This window comes from Ptiloglossa arizonensis, chromosome 2 (assembly GCF_051014685.1).
Source record: "Ptiloglossa arizonensis isolate GNS036 chromosome 2, iyPtiAriz1_principal, whole genome shotgun sequence".
In the NCBI taxonomy this organism is placed as follows: Eukaryota; Metazoa; Arthropoda; class Insecta; order Hymenoptera; family Colletidae; genus Ptiloglossa; species Ptiloglossa arizonensis.
In genome coordinates, this window is record NC_135049.1 from 1698351 (window position 1) to 1721594 (window position 23244).

General features: G+C 44.1%; 1 protein-coding gene and 1 long non-coding RNA gene across 3 annotated transcripts in view; both read right to left on the reverse strand.

The window, feature by feature from the left end:
- LOC143155334 (uncharacterized) overlaps nt 1–23244 on the reverse strand; it is a 50966-nt gene that overhangs the window by 15310 nt on the left and 12412 nt on the right. The window contains exons 3-4 of one of the 2 annotated variants that reach the window (XR_012994377.1): nt 6093–6513; nt 186–6004 (exon numbers count right to left, since the gene is read on the reverse strand). The exons of the other annotated variant lie outside the window; for it this stretch is intronic. This is a non-coding gene — a long non-coding RNA (uncharacterized LOC143155334). Of the gene's footprint in view, nt 1–185; nt 6005–6092; nt 6514–23244 lie in introns of those variants that run through there. 2 annotated transcript variants of the gene reach the window in all.
- The window catches only part of LOC143155331 (IQ motif-containing protein H), a 61231-nt gene that overhangs the window by 10680 nt on the left and 27307 nt on the right, over nt 1–23244 (reverse strand). The window lies entirely within an intron of this gene.

Sequence of the window (23244 nt, forward strand, 5' to 3'; positions counted from 1 at the left end):
ACAATATTTTCTGATAAAAACAGTGATTTCATTAAATTGTTTTTTTATCAAAGAAATTAGAAAAAAGGGTTATTTAATATTTTTATATCATATATAATTCTTATATTTGACATATATATTTGACTTATATATTAATACATTTTTATAATATTTTTAAAAATTTGTATAAATAACAAACGACATACAAAAAGAAGGCAAAGAACTACAAAAGGTATACTTCATTATTTACGGACCGATTTTTCTCAAAATCAATTTTTGCATACTTGGAAATATTAACAAAGTCTATACAAATTTTCTATACAAAATCTATACAAATCTAGCATGTGCTACTCTTGTTTTATGTATGTAAATTCGTATGTACGTGTATGTATATATGTTAACGCAATTGCGTCTGAACGACTGAATAGATTTAGATTTTCATTTCAAGATTTGATTTGAATGTGAAAAATCAATAGATGGATAATTGTTAGGTGTGGGTTAAAATTCACCTTGGGTGAATAAAGTTGCTTCTGGCACAATTAACTTTTCCTTTATTTTTACTGAGCTAATAATTAGTTCTAAACAGAAAGACGTCCCAAGCGCGGGAGAAACAACTAAACACAATCACACGCACACTGCGCATGAGCCCACACATTTAAAGGAGCATCTCAAATTCTATACTCAATACTCCCCCAGTTCAAAGTACTGGTTGGCTTAGTAACCTTCTTACATGTTTATTTTGTTTCATACATATATATACGTACATACATACATAAACGCGCACGCACGCACGCACGCACGCACATATCACGCGCTCACGTCTTTGAAATTTACCTTAATTCTATGACTACTTCTCTAGACTTATCAGTTCGATCCATCTATATAAATTTACTTTTGATAATGATTTCGTTAAGATATTCACGATCATTTCAATGGAATTAACAAACCTTGCATTAATTTCGCCATTTTCTTGTAACACTCTAATATTATAATAACGATGAAATACATTGTTTTTGGATAATTGTACTGCACTTTTATTATCACAGTATACGCTTACTTCATTGCTCACTAGTTTACTCAAGTTCATGTGTAAGAGTAGACTTTTTAGATATATTATTTCTTTTGCTGTTTCTGAAAGTCTCGTATACTCGGCCTCCATGATGAGTAAAGTCACGGACGTCTGCTTCTTGAACCCTCAATTTATAGGTCCGTTCGCCAACATCGCTACGTATCCATAGAGTGATTTGCTATCAGTTTCATCTTCGGCTCAGTCGGAATCAATAAACATCTCTAATGTTTGTCGCTTTGTGAATATGTTATTCTATAGTCTGTAGTGTTTTTCAAATATCTTAGTACTCGCTTCGCTGCTTTCCAATGATACATTGCCGAATTTATGTTAAATTTATTGAGGGCACTGGTCGCATACGCGATGTCTGGACAAGTCGCATTGGATAAATATGTCAATACACCTCTAGCGGCTAGCCGTATGCCTCAACAAAACGTCTGGTGTGCAACCAGCTAGCATGGTTTATAACAAAAACTATTTTTGAAGAAATATATTTTACTAAACTTTCTCCCAGATATGGGCACACAATTTTCTCGCCGCTACTTCAATAGCTAATTGCAAGCGTCATAAACTGAGAGTTCTGGAAGGCACGTGCAGCCCAAAAGGGCTGCAATCGGTTAGTCACGAGCAACTAGCCGGAAAGAAACTCCGCTACGTCATCAAACTTTCCTTTTTCCCACCAGACCTTGCCTGTACGAGAAAGCGCGCTAAGGGCGTAAGGAATAGGCAAGGTTGAGAGAAATTCTTGCGGCTATAAGAGGACTAGTGAGAGTCTTCCAAGGGCTTATTTAGTCAGTAACAAGTCCAGTAACCGGCGCGCGAGAATTGCACCAGTATATTCCACGATAACTCTGTAAGCAACGACTCTGTTCAACTACCGATCGCGTACAGTTCAGCCGCGACCAATAAAGGTACCGTGATCGACAAACGATACAGAACACGCAGTTGTTTGTGTAACAACCCAACTCTTCACACCCATTAACTCACGATACGGTATGTTGTGTCTGATAAAAAATGTTTCAGACAAAAGTTAATCAGTTTCTGATCGACTACAAATTTAAATATAAAAAATGACAAAAACTATTTTTTTATTATAAAAAGTCAAGGTCATTTTCATTTTTTTAAATGGCATTGCATAGTTTTTGCTTCGTGTTAAGACGAATTCAACGACCTGATATACCATAACCGTCGGATGCTAACAGGTATTTTTACATAAAAAAATTAATCAAACCATTGTCATAAAAAAAAATAATACTTTAAACATTAAATTTTGATATTGTTAATTGTGACCAATATCATAAAAAAATATTTCTTGGTAAATATTACAATAGCTTTCATGAGTTTATGTACGGACAAAATGTATCCATTGCTTTCTTAAAAAAATGTATTCTTTTCCTTAAGAAAACACTTAATTTTCTGATTTTTATTATTCTGTTCGCTCTGTATTTCTTGTATGTAATAATAAGAATGTCAAATTTTAATACCTTTGAAACATGTTCTCTTGGAGAAACATAACTTAATACTTTTTTGTAGAAAATCACTAGAGCCAAAACTGAGTCTATCATACAAAATATTTGATTCTATCAAGGAAAATTAATTATATTTCAAAATCATCTTTATTACTACACTTATAGAAAAACTGTTAATATTACACAATATTCTTTTTTATATTCACCCCTTAACCTACGATTTAGATTCGAAAATTTCGGGCCGAAATCGTATATAAGCTCGCGCAGCCTTCGAGACATTCGCATGGCTTGTTCCGTACGATGATCGGGCCAATCGTAAATATTATAGGTATCATTCGTAGTACGATAGTCGCAGTTTGAAATTTGCCCTACCACAGATAGCACAGACCAGGCTCGTGATACATTCTTATTATCTCTTCATATCGTGATCAGTTTCAAGTTATTTTTGGTCCCATTCGCACATAGAAATTGATTTCCATAAATTCTTGAGAAGCATCCCCACAAAATGATTTCAAGCAAAAGATTTCGTGATGAGAGAAGTGAGAATTGTGATAATAATTCTGATAACGAAGGTGACAGTAGTGATGATATATGTCGTGCGCGAAGAAAATGCAAGCGATCAGTTATTGAATATACTTCTGACGACGATCAACTACCAGAGCTCTGGCTTTGGGTGGAAAGAAGAAATAGTCCAAAAATCTGGGACTATACGATGACTCCTGGCATAAGAGAGGCAGCCTTACGCCAATTAGGAAGAAGTAGAAGAGAGTTAGATATATTTCATCTCATATTTGATGACATATTCTGGGACAATATTGTAACCGAAACTAATCGGTATGCAGATCAAATACGAGAGAATCCACGCAGAAGACGAGAACTTGACGACACTTGGTTTCCTGTAGATGTTATCGAAATTAAAAGATATGTCACATTGTCCATAATAATGGCACAGGTAAGAAAACCAAGGATACAAATGAATTGATCGAAGAGTGCTGTTATCAAAACGCCGATATTTCGAAACTCAATGCCATTGAAAAGATATCTGCAAATTACAAAGTGTATGCATTTCGCAAACAACAATCTGGTTTCCAATTCAGATAAATTGAGCAAAATTAAACCTGTGATCAATTTTTTTAACCAAAAATTTGAAGAAGTATATATAATGAAAGAAGACATTGCTATTGATGAGTCGCTCATGAAATTCAAGGGGCGCCTATCTTATAGGCAATTTAACCCATCAAAAAGGGCAAGGTTTGGCGTTAAATTTTATAAATTGTGCGAGTCCGATTCAGGCTATTGCTATGAATTTAAAATATATACAGGCCACGATAAAATAAACCGTGATGATAGCGCTTCAGAAAGTGTTGTCAAAGAGCTTTCTCAGTCAGTGTTGCACAGGGGTCACATTATGTACATAGATAACTGGTATTCCTCCCCAAAATTGTTTGACATTATCGTCTAATTATAAAACAAATGTAATTGGTACAGTACGTCGAAATAGGAAGCATATGCCAAAAGATTTATGTAATGTAAAATTAAAAAGGGGGGAATACGCAATAAGAAGCTGCAACGGAATACTAGCTATAAAATGGAAAGACAAGCGAGATGTATATATTTTGACGACAAAGTATGAAACAGTCGAAATGACTACACAAGGATCCAATCATACTCCAAAACCAAGTTGCATTGAGTACAACAAGAGTATGAATGGAATTGATCTCCAAGACCAAATATTAGTATGCTTTCCAGTAATGAGGAAATACATGAAAGAATATAAAAAAAATTATTTTTTATCTCTTCGATATTGGCCTTTTTAATTCTTACATTTTATGGAAGAAACAATGTTACGTTGACTATAGAATCAACATAGCCGAATCGCTATTAGCAAATATGCCAAAACCGAATTATAGGGAACAACTCTCAAACCTTGTAGAGTTTGCCAGAAAAATAAAAAATGTAGAGAAATAACGTGGGAGTGTAAGAAATGCAAGGTTCCCTTACATCTACCAGAATGTTTTGAATTATATCACACCATTGCCGATTATTAATTTTGTATTACTGATTTTTGTATAAATAAACTTTTTGTAGTACTTGCATCTACCACAATCATTACGTCCTTTACCAAATATTCTACAAATATTCATAACTTTAGAAAGGCGCCGTCGCTAATATTCATATTTGGCTTAATCATCTACTACGGGCTATGCCCGTAATATTCACGTTTGGCCCGATCATCTACTACGGGCTATATCCGTAGTTGTAGGTTAAGGGGTTAAATAACTCTTATGAGATAAAACAGACGTTTTATGGATTAAATATAAGTATAAACGAAACCTCGGGAGAATAGTTTATAGTCTCCAAGTTCTTTTTCATATACGTACTGAAATAGGAACGCAATTAAAATCTATTCCTTCTACTATAACAGAAATCGTGGCTAAGGCTCAGAATGTACGGCTCAAGTGGGGATGGGCGGTTCGGTCCCTTTTTCCCCTGTGCCAAGTCCTGTGAGACTTCAAGTCAGCGGTAAGAAATAATATATTGGTGAATTTTCCTAAATCGTTCATTCTAAATTTGCCTTCTAATACCTGTTTCATTTCAGTTAATATCTCCAAATCATTAGATTTTGAATTTTTGGGCATGCGGTCCTGATTATACTTTCTTTTGTATACTTATCTGCTGGTAAGGACCTTTGCGCCTCGTGGTCTTTCTACCATGCCCCATGTTTCATTTTCCATAAATAAATTATATTCCCTTTTCATTGCATTTAATCAGTCGAATCTGTCGTCACACTGCATTGCTTCTGTTGATGTGCTGGGTTCTATAGAACACAAATTTGGAGAATAATTGTATATTTTTCTTGGCCTACCTCGTGTTCCTCTTCGGAGTATTTTCGGCCTTCCTTTCATTCTCTTGTAATGTGATGCACCGTTTTCATTAATGGTCTCAGTGTTCACGTCCACAAATGCCGGTGGTTCTTCATTCTCTTCTTCGTTACCGTTAATCGCCACTTCTTTATCTGTTTCTATAGAACTCTCGCCAAATTGATACTGCTCTATCATAAATGTGTTGTTATTTGAATTTACGTTAGATTTCACTTCCTTGTGAAAACAAACATCTCTTCTTTTAATGACGGTCCTTGTTCTTTGGTCCCACAAATGGTATGCTTATGACTCTGACGAATATCCTACTAAAACATATTTCTTGTCTCTAGGTAAAAACTTATTCTTTTTTATTCGTTTTTCCATGGCAATTACGTTACTACCAAATATTCTAAAATAGCCAATATACGACTTTTTTCCCATCCATTCTTCACATGGTGTTTTATTCCTTAGTTTTTGAGTTGGGCATTTGTTTCTGATGAATACTGCCGTATTCACTGCCTCCGCCTATAGGCTCAATGGTAACTCCGCTTGCATCAGCATACTCCGGACCATTTCCACTATGGTCCTATTGGCACGCTCGGTAACACCATTTTATTGCAGGATATAATCTGTTGAAAGGTATCGTAATATTCATTCTCTCTTGAGGTATTCTGTAAATTCATTTGATGTATATTCTTTAGCATTGTCACTACGTACCTTTTTGATCAGATGACCCGTTTGTTTTTCGGCTCAATTCTTGTATTCCTTCTAGCCAGCGAGGATTTCCGACGTTTTTTTTAGTATGGCGACCTCTGTATATCTTGTTTTGTTATTGATGAAGGTGGCAAAGTATCGTGCTCTCCCTAAGGAGAGTATAGACATGGGTCCACGTATGTTCATGTGTACGAGTCCTAATGTCTCTTCTTCTTTGCTTTTTGAAGTTTTATCTGGTAGCGAATGAATTTTGCAGCTTGGATTACCTTGGGCCAATTCTTGCGATATATCTATTCCATTCACCATGCTTTCTCTGAATAGTTTCTTTAGATCATTAATGTTTAAATACTCTAACCTTTGATGCCATCGGAATAATTTGTCGTCCTGTTTTGTTACTTGTAGGGCTTGTACCTATTTATGTCGTCTATTATTGTGGAAAGATGGTAACAACGACATCTAATTATGAAGAATAGAATCATAAACACACACACGAACACAAACACAAATACGACAATAATATTAGGTCATCTTGTTGGAATGAATGCAACAATGACCCTAAGAGTGCCAGATATTGATAGCGAATGGTCGATGTCAGTTTTAAGAACTGTCTCCGTATTGGTGCGGAGGGGTCGTCCGCCACGCGGTCAATGGTTTGGCCGTTTTCTATTTTTGGCTTTTCTTTTTAGTCGAGTTCCAAGTCCAGAGTCAAAGACCACACGACACTGTCGTCGTTCACATCAAGACATATCACTGTATACGCATTTGTTCGAACTTTATATTCTTATATATACAATAACTATACTACTAGATACGCGAGATCCCTGCATATTATAATAAACTAGATATTATAATCTGAACTTTACAACAGGTTATGGGCCCAGGGCTAGTGTCTAGTGACTAAGGTGTTTATAAAGTCAGTGCAAATTGTTGTGTGTGATATAAAAGTAAAGTAAATCAAGTCAAAATGTCTGGTGTAAGTGGTGCTTTCTCAATCCAGAAACTAAACGGTGAGAATTATTCGGTATGGAGTTATAAATTGGAACTACTACTCATTAAGGAAAAATTGTGGAATGTGATGACAGAAGAGAAACCTGAACCAGCGACCGTTGCGTGGAAGCAAAAGGACAATGAAGCACGTGCTACAATTGAATTTTTAGTTGAAGACACTCAGTTGCAGCACATAAGGAATGCGAAAACCGCACGTGAAGCATGGGAGTCACTAAAGGATTATCACCAAAAGTCGACCTTAACAAGTAAGGTTCTTTTGTTAAAGCGACTGTGCCGAACGGTAATGAAGGAAGGTGGTGACATGGAGCAACACATTACCACAATGTCAGGATACATTTAGCGGTTGAGATCAAATATCTAGGTGTAATTATTGATGATAAGTTAAATTTCGACTAATTTTATAATGTCGATAAAAAAAATGGCCGGAGAGGAGTGGGGTATAAAAACCTATATAATAAAAATCTTGTTCTCTAATTGTGAAATTTAGAGAACAAGAAACGACTTCTACTTACTTCGTAGCATTCCGTACCTCAGTGTCAACTACTCAGTAATGCGCTCCATTCACAGCTATCACATTTTGTCACAAGCGCTCCGTAGCGAAAGAGTTAAAGGTTCCCTTTGGTCTGTGCAATTCCCCCTTAGTATTTCAAAATTTCGTGAATTGCATATTTAAAAATTTAATAGCCGCCAGGCGTGTATTGGTTTACATGGACGATTTAATAGTTTCGACTATAGATTGCGCAAGCGGGTTGGAAAATCTTGAGAGCGTGCTAAATACCCCGAGTAAATTTGGACTGCCCATCGACTGGGACAAATGTCAGTTTATGCAGTCCTAGGACACATAGTTGAGAACGGTAGTGTGCGTCCATCAAAACATAAACCTAATGCCGTTACGAGATTTCCAAACCGACGGAAAGCTCGGGCTTCCACGTCCGTAGCAGCATATACTGGTGATGACCCATACATCGAGAAGACAACTAAACATCTGACTCAAATAATAGGGAGTCATGAGTTGTTTTTAGACCAGATAGGAGTTGTGGAATCGAATAAACAAAAGTTGATTCCAAAACTTTATGCTCCTCCTCCGCATAATATTCCCGTCCAATATACTAGGACGAAGCTGGTCTATCAGGGTTGACGATTATACATCCCAGATGAATATGCACTGGACCCCTTCACTTGTCCTTCAGAGAGGCGAGTTTTAGTAGATGAGAATAGGATCGTAAATTACGATACTACAGCGTGTTTCGGGCTGTTCGAGTTCCCTTGGATGTCGTTCGGTCTACGAAACGCGGCCCAGACATTCCAGCGCTTTATGGACGAGGTGTTACGCGGACTCGATTGGTGCTACGTTTATATCGACGACATTCTCGTGGCATCGATCTCGGTCGAAGAGCACGAACATCATTTACGCGAACTTTTCAGACGATTGAACGAGTACGGAGTGCTTGTGTATTGCGTGAAGTGCGTTTTTGGCGCGCCGGAAGTGACGTTCCTGGGATACGCGGTGAACGCGAACAGCACACGACCGTTGCCGCAAAAAGTCGAAGCAATTCGAACTTTCCCACACCCAGAGACAGTTAAAGAACTGCGAAAATTCCTGGGTATGCTAAACTTCTATCGGCATTTCGTGCCTGCCGCCGCAGAGATTCAGGCCCCCCTAAATGCAGCCCTTCAGGGTAACGTCAAGGACCGGACCCCCGTCGACTGGTTGCCGGACAGAATCGAAGCGTTCGAACGGTGTAAGGACAGCCTCGTGTGGGCGGCATTGCTTGCGCACCCCGACGTCTCGTTGCCTTTGGCACTCTTCACAGATGCTTCCGATTTCACGGTGGGAGCTGCGTTGCAGCAGCGATCGGGCGACGGATGGCAACCATTAGGTTTCTTTACGAAAAAACTAACGCAGGCCGAACGGAAGTACAGTCCGTATGACCGGGAACTTCTGGCGGTGTATAAAGCTGTCAGGTACTTTCGGCATATGGTGGAAGGCCGTGTATTCACAATCTTTACCGACCATAAACCGATCACTTTCGCGTTCGCACAAAAACCGGGGAAACATACCCCTCGACAGTTTCGCTATTTAGACCTTATCGGACAATTTACAACCGACATCCGGCACGTGTCCGGGAAAGACAACGTCGTGGCCGACGCCTTGTCACGGGTCGCGCAAATTTCCCAGGCCCTCGACTATGCGAAACTCGCCGATTCCCAACAGCGAGACGAGGAGTTACGGGCGTTGCTACAATCAGCGGAAGTTCTTCCCGACGGAAGTTTGGCGGTGTACTGCGACACGACGACCCCCTCATTGCGACCATTCGTGACGAGGGAGTTTCGAAAACGCGCCTTCGATACCATCCACGATCTCGCGCATCCCGGGGCGAAAGCGACCGCGCGACTAGTAGCACAACGTTTTGTGTGGCCAGGTATCCAGCAGGATTGTAGAACCTGGGCACAGGCGTGCGTGCCGTGCCAACGAGCGAAGACCAGTAGGCACGTGTCTACACCGTCGGGTAGATTTGATACGCCGTTGGGGCGTTTTCAGCACGTCCACGTGGACATCATCGGGCCGTTGCCGATGTCAAGGGGGTACCGATATTGCGTAACGTGCGTCGATCGTTACGCACGCTGGCCGGAAGCGTTCCCCGTCGAAGATATTACCGCCGAGACGGTAGCGCATGCGTTACTCGCGGGTTGGATCGCCCGGTTTGGCGCACCCCATCGAGTCACAATCGATCAGGGCCGACAATTCGAATACGCCTTATTCGAACAATTGTCGCTCCTGATCGGGACGAAACATCTACGTACAACTGCGTATCATCCAGCAGCGAACGGCATGGTGGAACGATTCCACCGCCAGCTGAAATCGGCAATCGTGTGCCACGCGGACAGCTGGGTCTCGGCGTTATCGCTCGTCCTTTTAGGCATCCGAGCCGCCTGGAAGGACGACATCAAAGCGACTCCTGCCGAAATGCTGTACGGCGAGCCGATTCGCCTGCCGGGCGAATTATTGATAGAGCGGCGAACCGCGAACGACAATGAAGAAGCGTACGTCGCGAAACTACGCGAGCATTTCCGTGGGCTGCGCCCGACGCCTGTGACGTGCCACGGAAACAAAAAGCTGTTCATCTGCAAGGACCTCACCACAACGACGCACGTGTTCATGAGGCACGGCGGCCTCAAAGGCGCCCTGCAACCGGCGTACGACGGCCCTTACGAGGTAGTCGAGCGACACCTGAAGCACTTCAACATCTGTGTTAAGGATCGGGTGGTTCCAATGTCGTTAGACCGACTCAAACCAGCCTACCTGCTACAGGACGACAGGCAGGACGCAACCAGCAAACCCCCACCGCGGAAGGTCGACAACGACACCGGGGAATCCCGTACGAACGAGCAGGTCAAACGCACGACGAAATCGGGTAGACGTGTTCACTTTCCCGACCGCTACGTTGCGGGCTAACCGATAAGCGTAAGCGTACCCTTATTTTCACCAAGGGGGCTGGTGTGGCGGCCCGTGCTCGAGCACGCCGCCAGACCGTCACCACTTGATATATACAAATGCAGCAACGAAGCTGGTGGCGGTCATGTCAATCGTCGCCTGGCGATAAACCGGGCCCTAAAGAATTGTCGGAAAAAGAAGGGACGGCGACAAGGCCCGAGGCGATCAGTTTACGACCGATCTTCGACCCGACCGACACGACCACGCGATACGACCGGCTCCGCATTAAAGACCAGCTAACGAAAAGAACTAGCGTACTTTTCTTTCTCCCGAATACCCACAACATCAATACACTTAACCTTCGCTTTCTTATATATATGTCCATCATCTTATTTATAATTATTAATTTACTCAGTCTTTAAATTCAGTAACTACAATTCAGTATTTCGACCGGCCATTACAAAAGTCGGCCACGAGGCACAACACCGACTGTCAGGCATTTTCTATGACCATGCGGAAGAGAGACCTTCGCGTGCGAGTAGCTAGATGGGCTCTCTTGCTGGAGGAATACCAGTATAGCATCGAACACCGTAGAAGTATGAAGCATGTGGATGCGTTACCGATTTGCATGTATGTGAATGAAGGTGAAGAGAGTGTGACCGCACAACTGCGTGCAGCGCAACAAAAAAACCTTGAACTGCAGAACATTGCTGAATTTCTGCGCCAAGGTAAAACGAGTGATTACTGTGTAAAGAGTGGTTTACTGTTTAAAGTGGCCGGTGGGCATATACTGATCGTTGTTCCTAAGTTGATGCGGTCAACGGTGATTCGTCGTGCCCATGAAGAATGGCATTTCTCGACAAACAAAACAGAAGCACTCGTTAAAAGGGATTATTGGTTCCCGGATATGCGGGAGAGAATAGAAAAGTTATTCGGAATTGCGTCAGTTGTATACTTGCCAAAAGGAAGCAGGATAGGCAAGAAGAGTTTTTAAATTCCATTGACAAAGGAGACCTGCCGCTGTGCACCTACCACATCGACCACTTGGGACCGATTCCGTCAACGAAAAAGAATTACAAGTACAACTTTGCAGTTGTAGACACTTTCACGAAGTTCGTGTGACCCTATGCCACGAAGACGACAAATGCTGCCGAAGTTCTGAGTTGGCTGAGAAAACAATCGGTTGTATTTGAAAATCCGAAGCAGATCATTTCAGATCACGGTACGGCCTTTACGTTTCATGAGTTTAAGGACTACTGTAGGGAAGAAAACATACAGCACATCCTGACTACAACAGGTATTCCAAGGGCCAATCGGCAGGTAGAGCGTATTAACCGCACCCTTATTTCTCTATTGACGAAGCTGTCTGCGCCGATACCGCATGAATGGTACAGGTACCTAGAGTTGGCCCAGTGCTGTCTTAACGCTACGCCATGTCGGAGCACAGGTATGTCGCCATTTCAATTGCTACTCGGAACGCATGTGAGGTTCAAGAACGACACGACGATCAGGGAAATAATTGAGAACGAGTGGATAGCCATGTTTAACGAAGACCGAGACGAATTGAGACGACAGGCAAAGGAAAACATACTGAGAGTGCAGCAAGCGTCAAAAAGGAATTATGACGCAAAGAGGAAGAAGGCGAAGCATTACAAAGAGGACGACCTAGTAACTATCCGCAGGACACAGTTCGGGCCCGGATTGAAGTTTTTCCCGAAGTACCTCGGCCCATACCAGATAACCAAGGCGTTGCGGAATTTGGTATGCAAGGTGGGAGGGTGTGAAGGCCCACAGCAAACGTCGACCGCAGCAGATTCTATGAAGCCATGGATTGATGATTTTAGTGATAGTGACTCGCATGTGACTGACCGTGAAAGTGTAAAAGAGATCTGAGGACAGATGTCGAAGCAAGGTGGCCGAGTGTGGTATTGGATTTTCCGTGCTCACTTGGGCCTGCTTCAAATGCAGGCCTAGAAGAATGTGTAGTGGATCTCTCCGAATAATTTCGACGAAGTATATCTATGCGTCGAAAATGTAATTTGATGCGCGACAATCGCGCAGAGGACACGGCACTGTATAACATAAACAAGCGAACTAACCTATCGTTGCCGGCGGGGACCTGCACCTAACTAAGATGAGTCACCGCTGTCCGAAAGAAGATGATCGCGAGAATCGACCTCGAAGATAGTAGAGCAGCGATTGAATGCCAGTAAGCAGAGGTCGCCCGTAAAATAAAGAGTGAAGGCAGATCTTTTCCGTCCGTCGAACTATCCACTCGACTCTGACTTGCATTGCGTGAATTATTTATTACCTACGTACCCACATCCCCAAACTAGTGACCCCGACGTGATCGGTAGTAGAGGGGATAACGTAGGTTGTGTTACTTTTGTGATAAGTGCGAGTGGCGTAATTGAACATTATGGAAGATCAGCTAGCAAAAGGGACGGCTGGCGAAGATTCCGCTGAAGCGCGATCTGCCGTGAATGTGGCAGTGGCAGCTCCATTAAAAATTCGCACGTTTTGGCCACAAAAAGTCGCGTTGTGGTTTCAACAGGACGTACCACCAAGGATGATACAAAATTCGGTTATGTGGTAGCTCAGTTGGATGGAAAGTACGCGGAGGAGGTCGAAGACATAATTTGTAATCCTCCAGACGGCAATAAATATGAAGCCATTAAATGGGAGCTAATTAAGCGACTGTCGGACTCGGACACTACGCGGGTGCGAAAGTTATTGGAGACGGAGGAAATCGGCGACCGGACACCGACACAGTTTTGGCGACACATGCAACAGCTGGCAGGCTCATCGGTTAGCAACGATTTCCTGACTGAAATTTGTCACGTCGGTTTTTGATGAGCCACGTCCAGGTGGCCCGAAAACGGCTACTACGGAGGATAACGTGAACAAAATTCACGATCTCCTATTGGCAGATCGTCGATTGAAGGTGCGCAAGGTAGCTGAGACAGTAGGCATCTGAAAAGACCGCGTGGGTCATATCCTGCATGAAATATTGGGCATGAGAAAGCTGTCGGCGCGATGGGTGCCGCGTTTGCTTACTCCGGACAACATGCGCAACCGTGAGACCACTTTGGAGCAGTGTTTGATGCTGTTTAGGCGCAATCCGAAGGAGTTTCTGCGTCGTTTCGTGACCGTCGATGAAACATGGATCACTGATACACACCAGAGACCAAGGAACAGTCGAAACAGTGAACTTCACCCGGCGAACGTGCTCCGAAGAAGGCGAAGTCTGTCCTATCGTCCGGAAAGCTGAGGGTCACCGTTTTTTAGGATTCAAAAGGTGTGATCTACATCGACTACCTGGACAAGGGCAAAACGGTCACAGGGCTCTACTATGCCGGTTTATTGGGCCGATTCGACGCCGAATTGCAGGAAAAAATTGCACTTGTCGAAGAAAAAAGTGCTCTTCCACCATAACAACGCATCGGCTCACACCTCCGCCGTCGCCACGGCCAAATTGGTCGAATTAGGCTACGAACTGCTGCTCCATCCACCGTATTCTCCAGATTTGACCCTGTGCGACTTCTTTTTGTTTCCAAACTTGAAAAGCTCACTCGCCGGGCAGAAATTTGAGTCGAATAAGGAGGTTATTGCCGCCACGGAGGCCTACTTTGCAAACCTCCAGAAAACGTATTTTTCAGATGGGTTAAAGAAGTTGGAGCATCGGTTGCTCGATGCAACGACTAATTTGTTTGTAGTTGGACGACGGGTTACGGACAAGGTGGCGTCGGTAAAGACAATTAACGATTCGGTGTATCATCGGCTGCTCGCCGAATATCCGGACCTCACCAGGCCACCTGTTTTTCGCATGAAAACGGTGAAACATGACGTCGTGCACCATATCCTGACCACGCCCGGACCACCGGTTCATCATAAGCCCAGACGCCTTGCTCGGGACAGACATCAGGCAGCCAAGACTGAATCCGAATTGATGCTCCGTCAAGGAATTAGTCGACCCTTCAAGAGCCCATGAGCAATGCCGCTACATTTGGTAAATAAGAAGGATGGCAAATCCATGTGACCATGTGGCGACTACCGAGCCCTTAACGACCGTACCGTAGCCGACAGGTATTCACCTCCGCATATCGAGGATTTCGCTCAGAAATTAGCCGGTAAAAATGTATTCTCAAAGGTAGATCTCGTACGCACGTACAATCAAATTCCCGGTGCATCACAGGATTGCGAGAAAACCGCTATAACTACCCCGTTCGGGTTATATGAATTTGTTTTTATGCCGTTCGGGCTGCGGAATGCCGCGCAGACGTGTCAACGTTTCGTAGACAGCGTAATTCGTGGTTTAGATTTTGTGTACGCGTACGTCGATGACTTTCTTATAGCGTCGGAGAACGAGGTCGAGCATAAGAAACACCTTAGACTACTCTTTAATCGTTTGAATTAATACGGCATTGTCATAAACCCTGCGAAATGTACTTTTGGAGTTAGTGAAATTGAATTTTTGGGATATACGGTTAGGTGAGAAGAAGTTGAACCGTTAGTAGAGCGTGTGGGAGCCATTAGAAATTTCACTAAACCAATAACTATCAAGCTTTTAAGAAAATTCCTAGGAATGATCAATTTTTATCGTCGTTTTGTATCCGGCGCCGCAAATTTAATGAAAGCCCTAAACGATCTCTTGAAAGGTTCAAAGAAAGATAATATACCTGTGCCGTGGACTAAGGCGGCGGAGGAGGCTTTTGTCAATATCAAGGAGGCCCTTGCAAATGCTACGACACTTGCGCACCTAATTTCAGGTGCATGCATTAATATTACAATTGGTGCCGTTTTGCAACCGTTGGTCGATAGTGTTTGGCAACCATTGTTTTTCTATACGAAAGCCCTTTCTGCCGCCCAGTGTAAGTATAGCGCTTATGATCGTGAGCTGTTAGCGATTTATATGGCCATTAAAAAATTTAGACATTACGTGGAAGGACAAAATTTCGTGATTTATACCGACCATAAGCCGCTCACTTTCGCATTTAAACAAAAACTAGAGAAATGTTCTCCTCGTCAATTTCGACATTTGGATTACATAGGTCAATTTTCTACAGACATTAGACACATTAAAGGCATCGAAAATACGGTGGCGGATGTATTATCACGAGTCGAATCTATTTCCTCGCCCCCAGATTACAAAATGATTGACCAGTCACAAGAGAAAGATGAGGAGCTTAAAGGGATGTTAGCCTCTAATTCAAGTGCGCTTCACTTGAAGAATGTCCAGTTTCCTGGGTTCGAAGTATCTTTATTTTGTGACGTGTCGATTGAAACAATCAGGCCTGTAGCGACTAACCGTACGCCTTGACGAAACGTCTGGCGTGCAAGCAGCTAGCATGGTTTATGACTCATGCGTCAACGAAAGTTATTTGTGAGAAAATATATTTTTTGTAACTTTCATCAGGCATGTTTTACGTAGCTTTCCCGTCGCTGCCTCAATAACTAATTGCAGGAGTCATAAACCAAGGACTCTGGAAAGCACGTGAGGCCCAGAGGGCTGGACACGGTTAGTCACGCGTAGCAGGCCGGAAGGAAGCCCCACTACGTCACCAAACTTTCTCGCTCCCCACTCGAGCTGGTCTTTCCGAAAAAGCGCGAAAAGTAGCGCTAGGAATAGGCAAGGGTGAGGGAAGCGAGGCGCGATATAAAAAGGAGAAACGAGTCTCCAAAAAGAGCTTTTTCGTGATGAGTCTCTATCAAGTCCAGTTCACGCCCGTGACAGTCCGTATTCGCGAATCTACATCCATCTGTATACAAGTCCGACCGAATAAAACACCGTGATCATAAAACGATACTGAACACGCAGTTATTCGTAGTAAACTATAACGACTACGAGATCCTTCAAGTGGTGACCCCGACGTGATCACGGTACAGTGAAAACTTGGTCGTTTTTTATATCTTCACTTACGCGATAATGGCTACGCGAAGTAAAACAGCAGTCGCGTCGGACATCAGTGTCACAGAGGCTGATCCTGTCGCGCCGTCAACGAAAAGCCACAGTGGTGTGCGTACACCTCCCTTCTGGCCCACACAACCTTCGGTCTGGTTCAACCAAATGGAGGCCCAATTTCTTCTAAACGGCATCACGACTGACACCACCAAATTTTATTACGTAATGGCGCATCTTCGGGCCAAGTACGTGGTGGAAGTACAAGATATTTTCAACGATCCGCCAGAGAAGAACAAATACGAGACGCTGAAAAAGGAGCTCACCCTGCGCTTATCAAGCTCGCAGACTCAACGCAGCAGGCAGCTGTTGGAAAACGAGGAGATCGGCGACAGGACACCATCGCAATTCTTGCGACATATGCGGAACCTGGCAGGTACGACCATATCGGAAGAGTTTTTGAGGACGCTATGATTGAGCAGACTACCCGCCTTGACCCGAGCTATCATCACCGGGCTGCGAGATCTCCCTCTCGCGAAGCTGGCGGAAGTTGCGGATCAAATCCAAGAAAACGCCGCGCCGACTCACTCAAGGAGTGTGGGGAGCGTCGCGAAGGACAACGAGGCCAACACCGTATTGAAAAGATTAGAAAGTATAGAAATAGCATTCGCGAAAATGCAGAGGTCACGTCCGAGAAACTGGAGAAGACACCGGACTCGCTACTGCTCAAGATCCAGAAGCGCGAGTGCGAAGAGACGCCCTTTGAAGAATGGATACTGCTGGTATCACGAAACATATGGCGACAAAGCTCATAAGTGCCAACAGCCATGCCGTTACGTTTCGGGAAACGAGACAACGCGTCGCTGAATGCGGTAAACAATGATACCCCCAGAACCAACCGCCTCTTCGTATACGACCGAGCTAGCAAAAGGGAGTACCTAGTAGATACGGGCTCAGACCTGTGCGTGTATCCTCGCGCACAGGTAAAAGGGCCGGTCATGAAAACCACATACGAACTCTTTGCGGCCAATGGCTCCACCATATACACCTACGGCGTGAGGACGTTCCAATTGGACCTCGGACTTCGCCGTGCCTTCGCATGGAAATTCGTCGTCGCCGATGTCGACAAACCGATCATCGGGGCCGATTTCCTAAGCCATTTTGGGTTACTGGTGGACCTAAAAAACAGAAGGCTACTAGACCAAGCAACATCGCTGATCTCCAGGGGAAGAGTCGCCGCCATGGAAGTAGGATCGATCAGAACCATCGCGGAAGACTCACCCTACGACTGGTTATTAGCCGAGTTTCCACGAATAACGCGGCCATCGGCGACACCGAGCGAGGTAACCCACGACGTAGTTCATTATATACGTACGGTTCCTGGTCCCCCGACTCATTGTAAACCGCGCTGGTTATCGCGGACAATGTACCAAACCGCCAGGTTAGAATTCGAGAATCTATTAAATCAGGGGCACATCCGTCCTTCTAAGAGCCAGTGGGCCTCAGCCCTACATATGGTTCCTAGAAAGGACAGCGACTGGCGCCCCTGTGGAGATTACCGAGCACTTAACGCTCAAACGATCCCTGACCGCTACCCCATTCCACACATAGAAGACTTCACGCGAACACTGTCCGGGAAGAAGATATTTTCCACAATAGATTTAGTCAGGACATATCATCAAATCCCGGTAAATCCAACAGACATACCAAAGACCGCGATAACCACACCGTTCGGCCTGTATGTATACACCGTCATGCCGTTCGGGCTGAGGAATACCGCTCAGACGTTTCAACGCTTCATCGACGTGGTACTGCGAGGTCTAGATTGTACTTACGCGTATCTAGACGATATTTTAGTAGCCTCGGTCGATGAAGCAGAACACACGGAACACCTGAGGCAACTCTTTTCTCGCCTAGAGCGGTACGGCGTGGTGGTCAATTCGAACAAATGTGTTTTCGCTGCAAAGCAGGTCGAATTTTTAGGGTATACGGTCGACGCGACAGGTACGAAACCGCAAAATAAAAAGGTCAGTGCCATAGCTAATTTCCCCAAACCGGAGACCATCAAACAGCTGCGCAGGTTTCTGGGCATGATAAACTTTTACCGAAGATTTATACCTCGTGCCGCCGAAATACAGAGTCCATTGAACCAACTCTTAAAAGGCCCGAAATTAAAAGGTAACGCTCCGATACAATGGACGGGGGAAGCGGAGACCGCCGTTACGAATTTAAAAGAGGCATTAGCGGCCGCCGCCCTATTAGCTCACCCAAACAAGAATTCGCGACTCGCCATTATGGTGGATGCATCGGACCACGCATTAGGTGCTACCCTACAGCAGCGAGAAGGCGCTTCGTGGCTACTCCTAGCCTTTTACACGAAAGCCTTGTCGTCTGCGCAGAAAAAGTACAGTGCGTACGATAGAGAATTGCTCGCGATGTATTCAGCGGTTCAAGTACTTCCACCACTTAATCAGGGGTCGCGAATTCACAATTTATACCGACCATAAGCCACTCACGTTCGCGTTTCGCCAAAAACCAGAGAAAAGCACGCCGAGGCAGTTTCTGTATCTAGACCTCATAGAGCAATTCACGACAGATCTCCAACATATCCGCGGCAAGGATAACGAAGTAGCAGACGCTCTGTCGCGAGTAGAATCCATAAGGAAGCCGCTGAATTACAGCGAGTTAACAAAATCACAAAATACCGACCCGGAACTACAGAAGTTCCTTATGTCGTCTGATACTTCGTTACAATTAAAGCGAATAAATTTAATGTCCGAAGACACGAACATTGTTACGGATATTTCGACCGGAACCGCCCGGCCATTCGTTACACGGCCGTTTCGGCGACAAGTCTTCGCCGCGATACACGGGCTATCGCATCCTGGCGTACAAGCCACGTTAAAATTAATCAAACATGGGTTGGTGTGGCCGTCAATGAAGAAAGATTGTCGCGAATGGACCCGATGCTGCCTCGAGTGCCAACGCGTGAAGGTAACCAGGCACGTCTCAAGCCCCGTCGGGAATTTCAAGGTACCCTCCGGTAGGTTTGAGCACATACACATAGACCTGGTAGGTCCATTATCTGTGTCGCGTGGCAAACGATACTGCCTCACTTGCGTAAACCGCTTTTCGCGCTGGCCCGAAGCTTTTCCATTGGAAAACATCGAGGCCGAGTCAGTCGCGAGAGCCTTTGTTTCCGGTTGGGTTGCACGGTTCGGCACGCCGATGCGGATTACGACCGACCGCGGTAGGCAATTCGAGTCGGAATTATTCAGGCAGGTAAACGCCTTATGAGGAACGACGCATCTAAAAAAACAGCCTTCCACCCGGCAGCAAACGGCATGGTCGAGCGTTTTCACAGACAATTGAAGGCAGCTATCAAATGTCACGCGGACGACCGATAGACCGATACCCTACCGATAATCCTGTTAGGTATCCGCGCAGCGTATCGGCCTGAATTAAAATCTTCAACGGCGGAACTAGTTTACGGACAAAGTCTGCGTTTGCCGGCAGAATTGTTCATAAACGGTGCCGAGGATCACAAGCAACCACCAGACCTGGTGCGGCAGCTTCGCACACATTTCTGAGATTTGCGCCCGGTACCCGGATCCAGACACGGATGCAAACGCGTTTTCATATACAAAGATCTACCCACTGCATCACACGTCTTCGTACGTGTGGATGCAGTGAAAGGCCCACTGCAGAGCCCTTACGAAGGACCGTTCCTGGTTGTGTCACGTTCGGATAAAAATATACGTAGTCCGAATACGAAGCAAAGATAACGTAATAACAATTGACAGACTAAAACCGGCCTATCTCTTCGACGGGGTCAACGAACCCCAATGCATCGGAGAAGAAGTACCGACCGTCGTCATCACGCAGGACACAGCGGATAGCAATAGTAAAACCCAGGAACCCGTGCGAACCCGCTCGGGCAGAAAAGTTAGATTCCCGGACCGCCTACAAGTCGGTCACTAATTCTTTAAGCTAGTGTAACCTTGTAAATAGTAGTAAGTATTCATTGTAAATACCTAGTGGTAAGCTAGTAACTAAACCTTGGCCGACTTAGGTTAAATAGTAGGTAGCGTTAACACTGGTAAGGGGGTGATGTAGCGGCTAGCCCTACGCCTTGACGAAACGTCTGGCGTGCAAGCAGCTAGCATGGTTTATGACTCACACGTCAACGAAAGCTATTTGTGAGAAAATATATTTTTTGTAACTTTCATCAGGCATGTTTTACATAGCTTTCCCGTCGCTGCCTCAATAGCTAATTGCAGGAGTCATAAACCACGGGCTCTGGAAGGCACATGAGGCCCAGAGGACTGCACATGGTTAGTCACGTGTAGCAGGCCGGAAGGAAGCCCCACTACGTCACCAAACTTTCTCGCTCCCCACTCGAGCTGGTCTTTCCGAAAAAGCGCGAAAAGTAGCGCTAGGAATAGGCAAGGGTGAGGGAAGCGAGGCGCGATATAAAAAGGAGAAACGAGTCTCCAAAAAGAGCTTTTTCGTGATGAGTCTCTATCAAGTCCAGTTCACGCCCGTGACAGTCCGTATTCGCGAATCTACATCCATCTGTACACAACTTCGACCGAATAAAACACACTGATCATAAAACGATACTGAACACGCAGTTATTCGTAGTAAACTATAACGACTACGAGATCCTTCAGGCCTTTTGTACCTGGGTCATTACGGTGCACGGTTTTCGACTCGCTGCATGGACTGTCCCATCCAGGGATCCGTGCTACGCAGAAGTTGGTAACCAGCCGTTTTGTGTGGCCATCTATGAATAAAGATTGCCGCGAATGGGCACAGCATTGAATTCCTTGCCAGCGGGCAAAAGTTACGAAGCACGTTGCAACCCCTATTAGGGACTTTCAAAATTCCGGTAGATTCGAACACGTTCATGTCGATATTGTAGGACCTTTGCCTACGTCACAAGGCTGCAGGTACTGCGTAACGTGCGTAGACCGTTTTACGCGTTGACCAGAAGTCATACCGATCGGAGAAATCGACGCGGAAACAGTAGCAAAAGCGTTCGTGAACGTATGGGTAACGCGTTTCGAAGAATTACCGTTAAGAATTACGACAGATCAGGGACGTCAATTTGAATCTCATTTGTTTAACACTAAACGTACCAAGCGGGATCAAATGACCCCTTTTGAAAATTTACTTTAAATTCGTCCATTTATTGTTATTTCTGTCGGTCATTTGACTTTCTGTAAATTCTTATATCATCCGATTATTCAATTTCCCACTTTCCGTTTTTCTCGTAGCTTATTTTTTACCGACAAAAATTCTTTACCTACCTTACGTACCATGGGGGGTCATTTGACCCCGTACGAAGTTTGCGTATTTTTTAACAATTTTCCAACTGGAACCTTAATTCTAAATTCAGATACGCTTCTCAAGTGACTCTTTCTCAAGTGCGGTTTTGGCGTAAGCACTTGGGTGACCCAACCGGGTCCATATGACCTAACGCAGAAACAAAACCGACTCTTATCGGAGATTCACACGCAACACTCCCTCCAATGAGTTCTCTGTAGTAAAAAAAATGCAGTCGTATATTGAGAGTCGGAGAGTAAAGATCAGAGCCTACAAGAAATAAAGTTCGACAAGTAGTTACAATACACGACAGTTTTAGTTACATTTTGATCATTTCTGTTACATTCAATTGGACTTGTGTTTCACTGCAACCCTGAATATGTCCGCACGGTCAGTGAGAGAGTTGGAAAGAATTCGACAAATAAGTGAAGTGAATTCAGGTGAAGAAGATTCGATTTCTGAAGATGATCAAAGCGAAAGTCAAAGTGATTTTCCAGACAGTGAGAAAACTCAGGATGATAATGTGGTTGCCGATGAAAATGAGTATTTTTTAAATCTCCGTAGAGTACAGAGGCACTAAAGATTTTTATCGGATTCTGAAAGTGGTAGTGAACAGAATTTTGAAGACACTGTCACAGTTGTTGATGGAACTGTTTGGCAGCGAATCCGAGGAGGGCTGGCAATCGAAAGACCATCACTTACTTTCAGAGAAGTATCAGGTCCAACGGCACACGCCAAAAGAAATATTATGTCTGGTAAAGCCTCATCCGCATTTTTCGTGATAATAGATCACACCATTATTGAAAACATAAAGAAATATACAGAAGCAGAAGCTTTACGAGTTTAGGGGACTGCATGGGAGCTACCTATAAAAAAATTATATGCATGCATTGGAGTGTTATATGCACGTGGCGCTTATCAGGCAAAAAATTTATCCATTTCCCACCTGTGGAATTCGAAATGGGGACCTCCCTTTTTTTCGAATGCAATGAGTAGAAACGCCTTCTCAGAAATTTTGAGATTTCTGCGGTTCGATGACAGAAGCCAACGAATCCAACGTTTAGGTGTGGACAAATTCGCTCTCATTTTAGACGTATGGAAGCAATTCATAGAAAATTGCCAGAGTTGTTACAAGCCAGGTGCGGATCTCAGCATTGATGAGCAACTCTTTCCCACAAAAACTAGATGCAAATTTACACAATATATGCCAAACAAACCCGACAAATTTAGGATAAAGTTTTGGTTAGCGTCTGATGTAAAAACCAAATACCTTGTAAACGGTTTGCCTTACTTAGGACGTGATGAAACCAGACCGACGTCAATACCACTCAGCGAATTTGTTGTGATGAAATTAGTTGAACCTTTCACCAACTGTAGAAGAAATATTACAACCGACAATTTTTTTACGACTTCATCTTTGGCTGCAAAATTATTGGCGAAAAGGACAACGTTAGTGGGAACAATGCGTGCGAACAGGAGGGAAT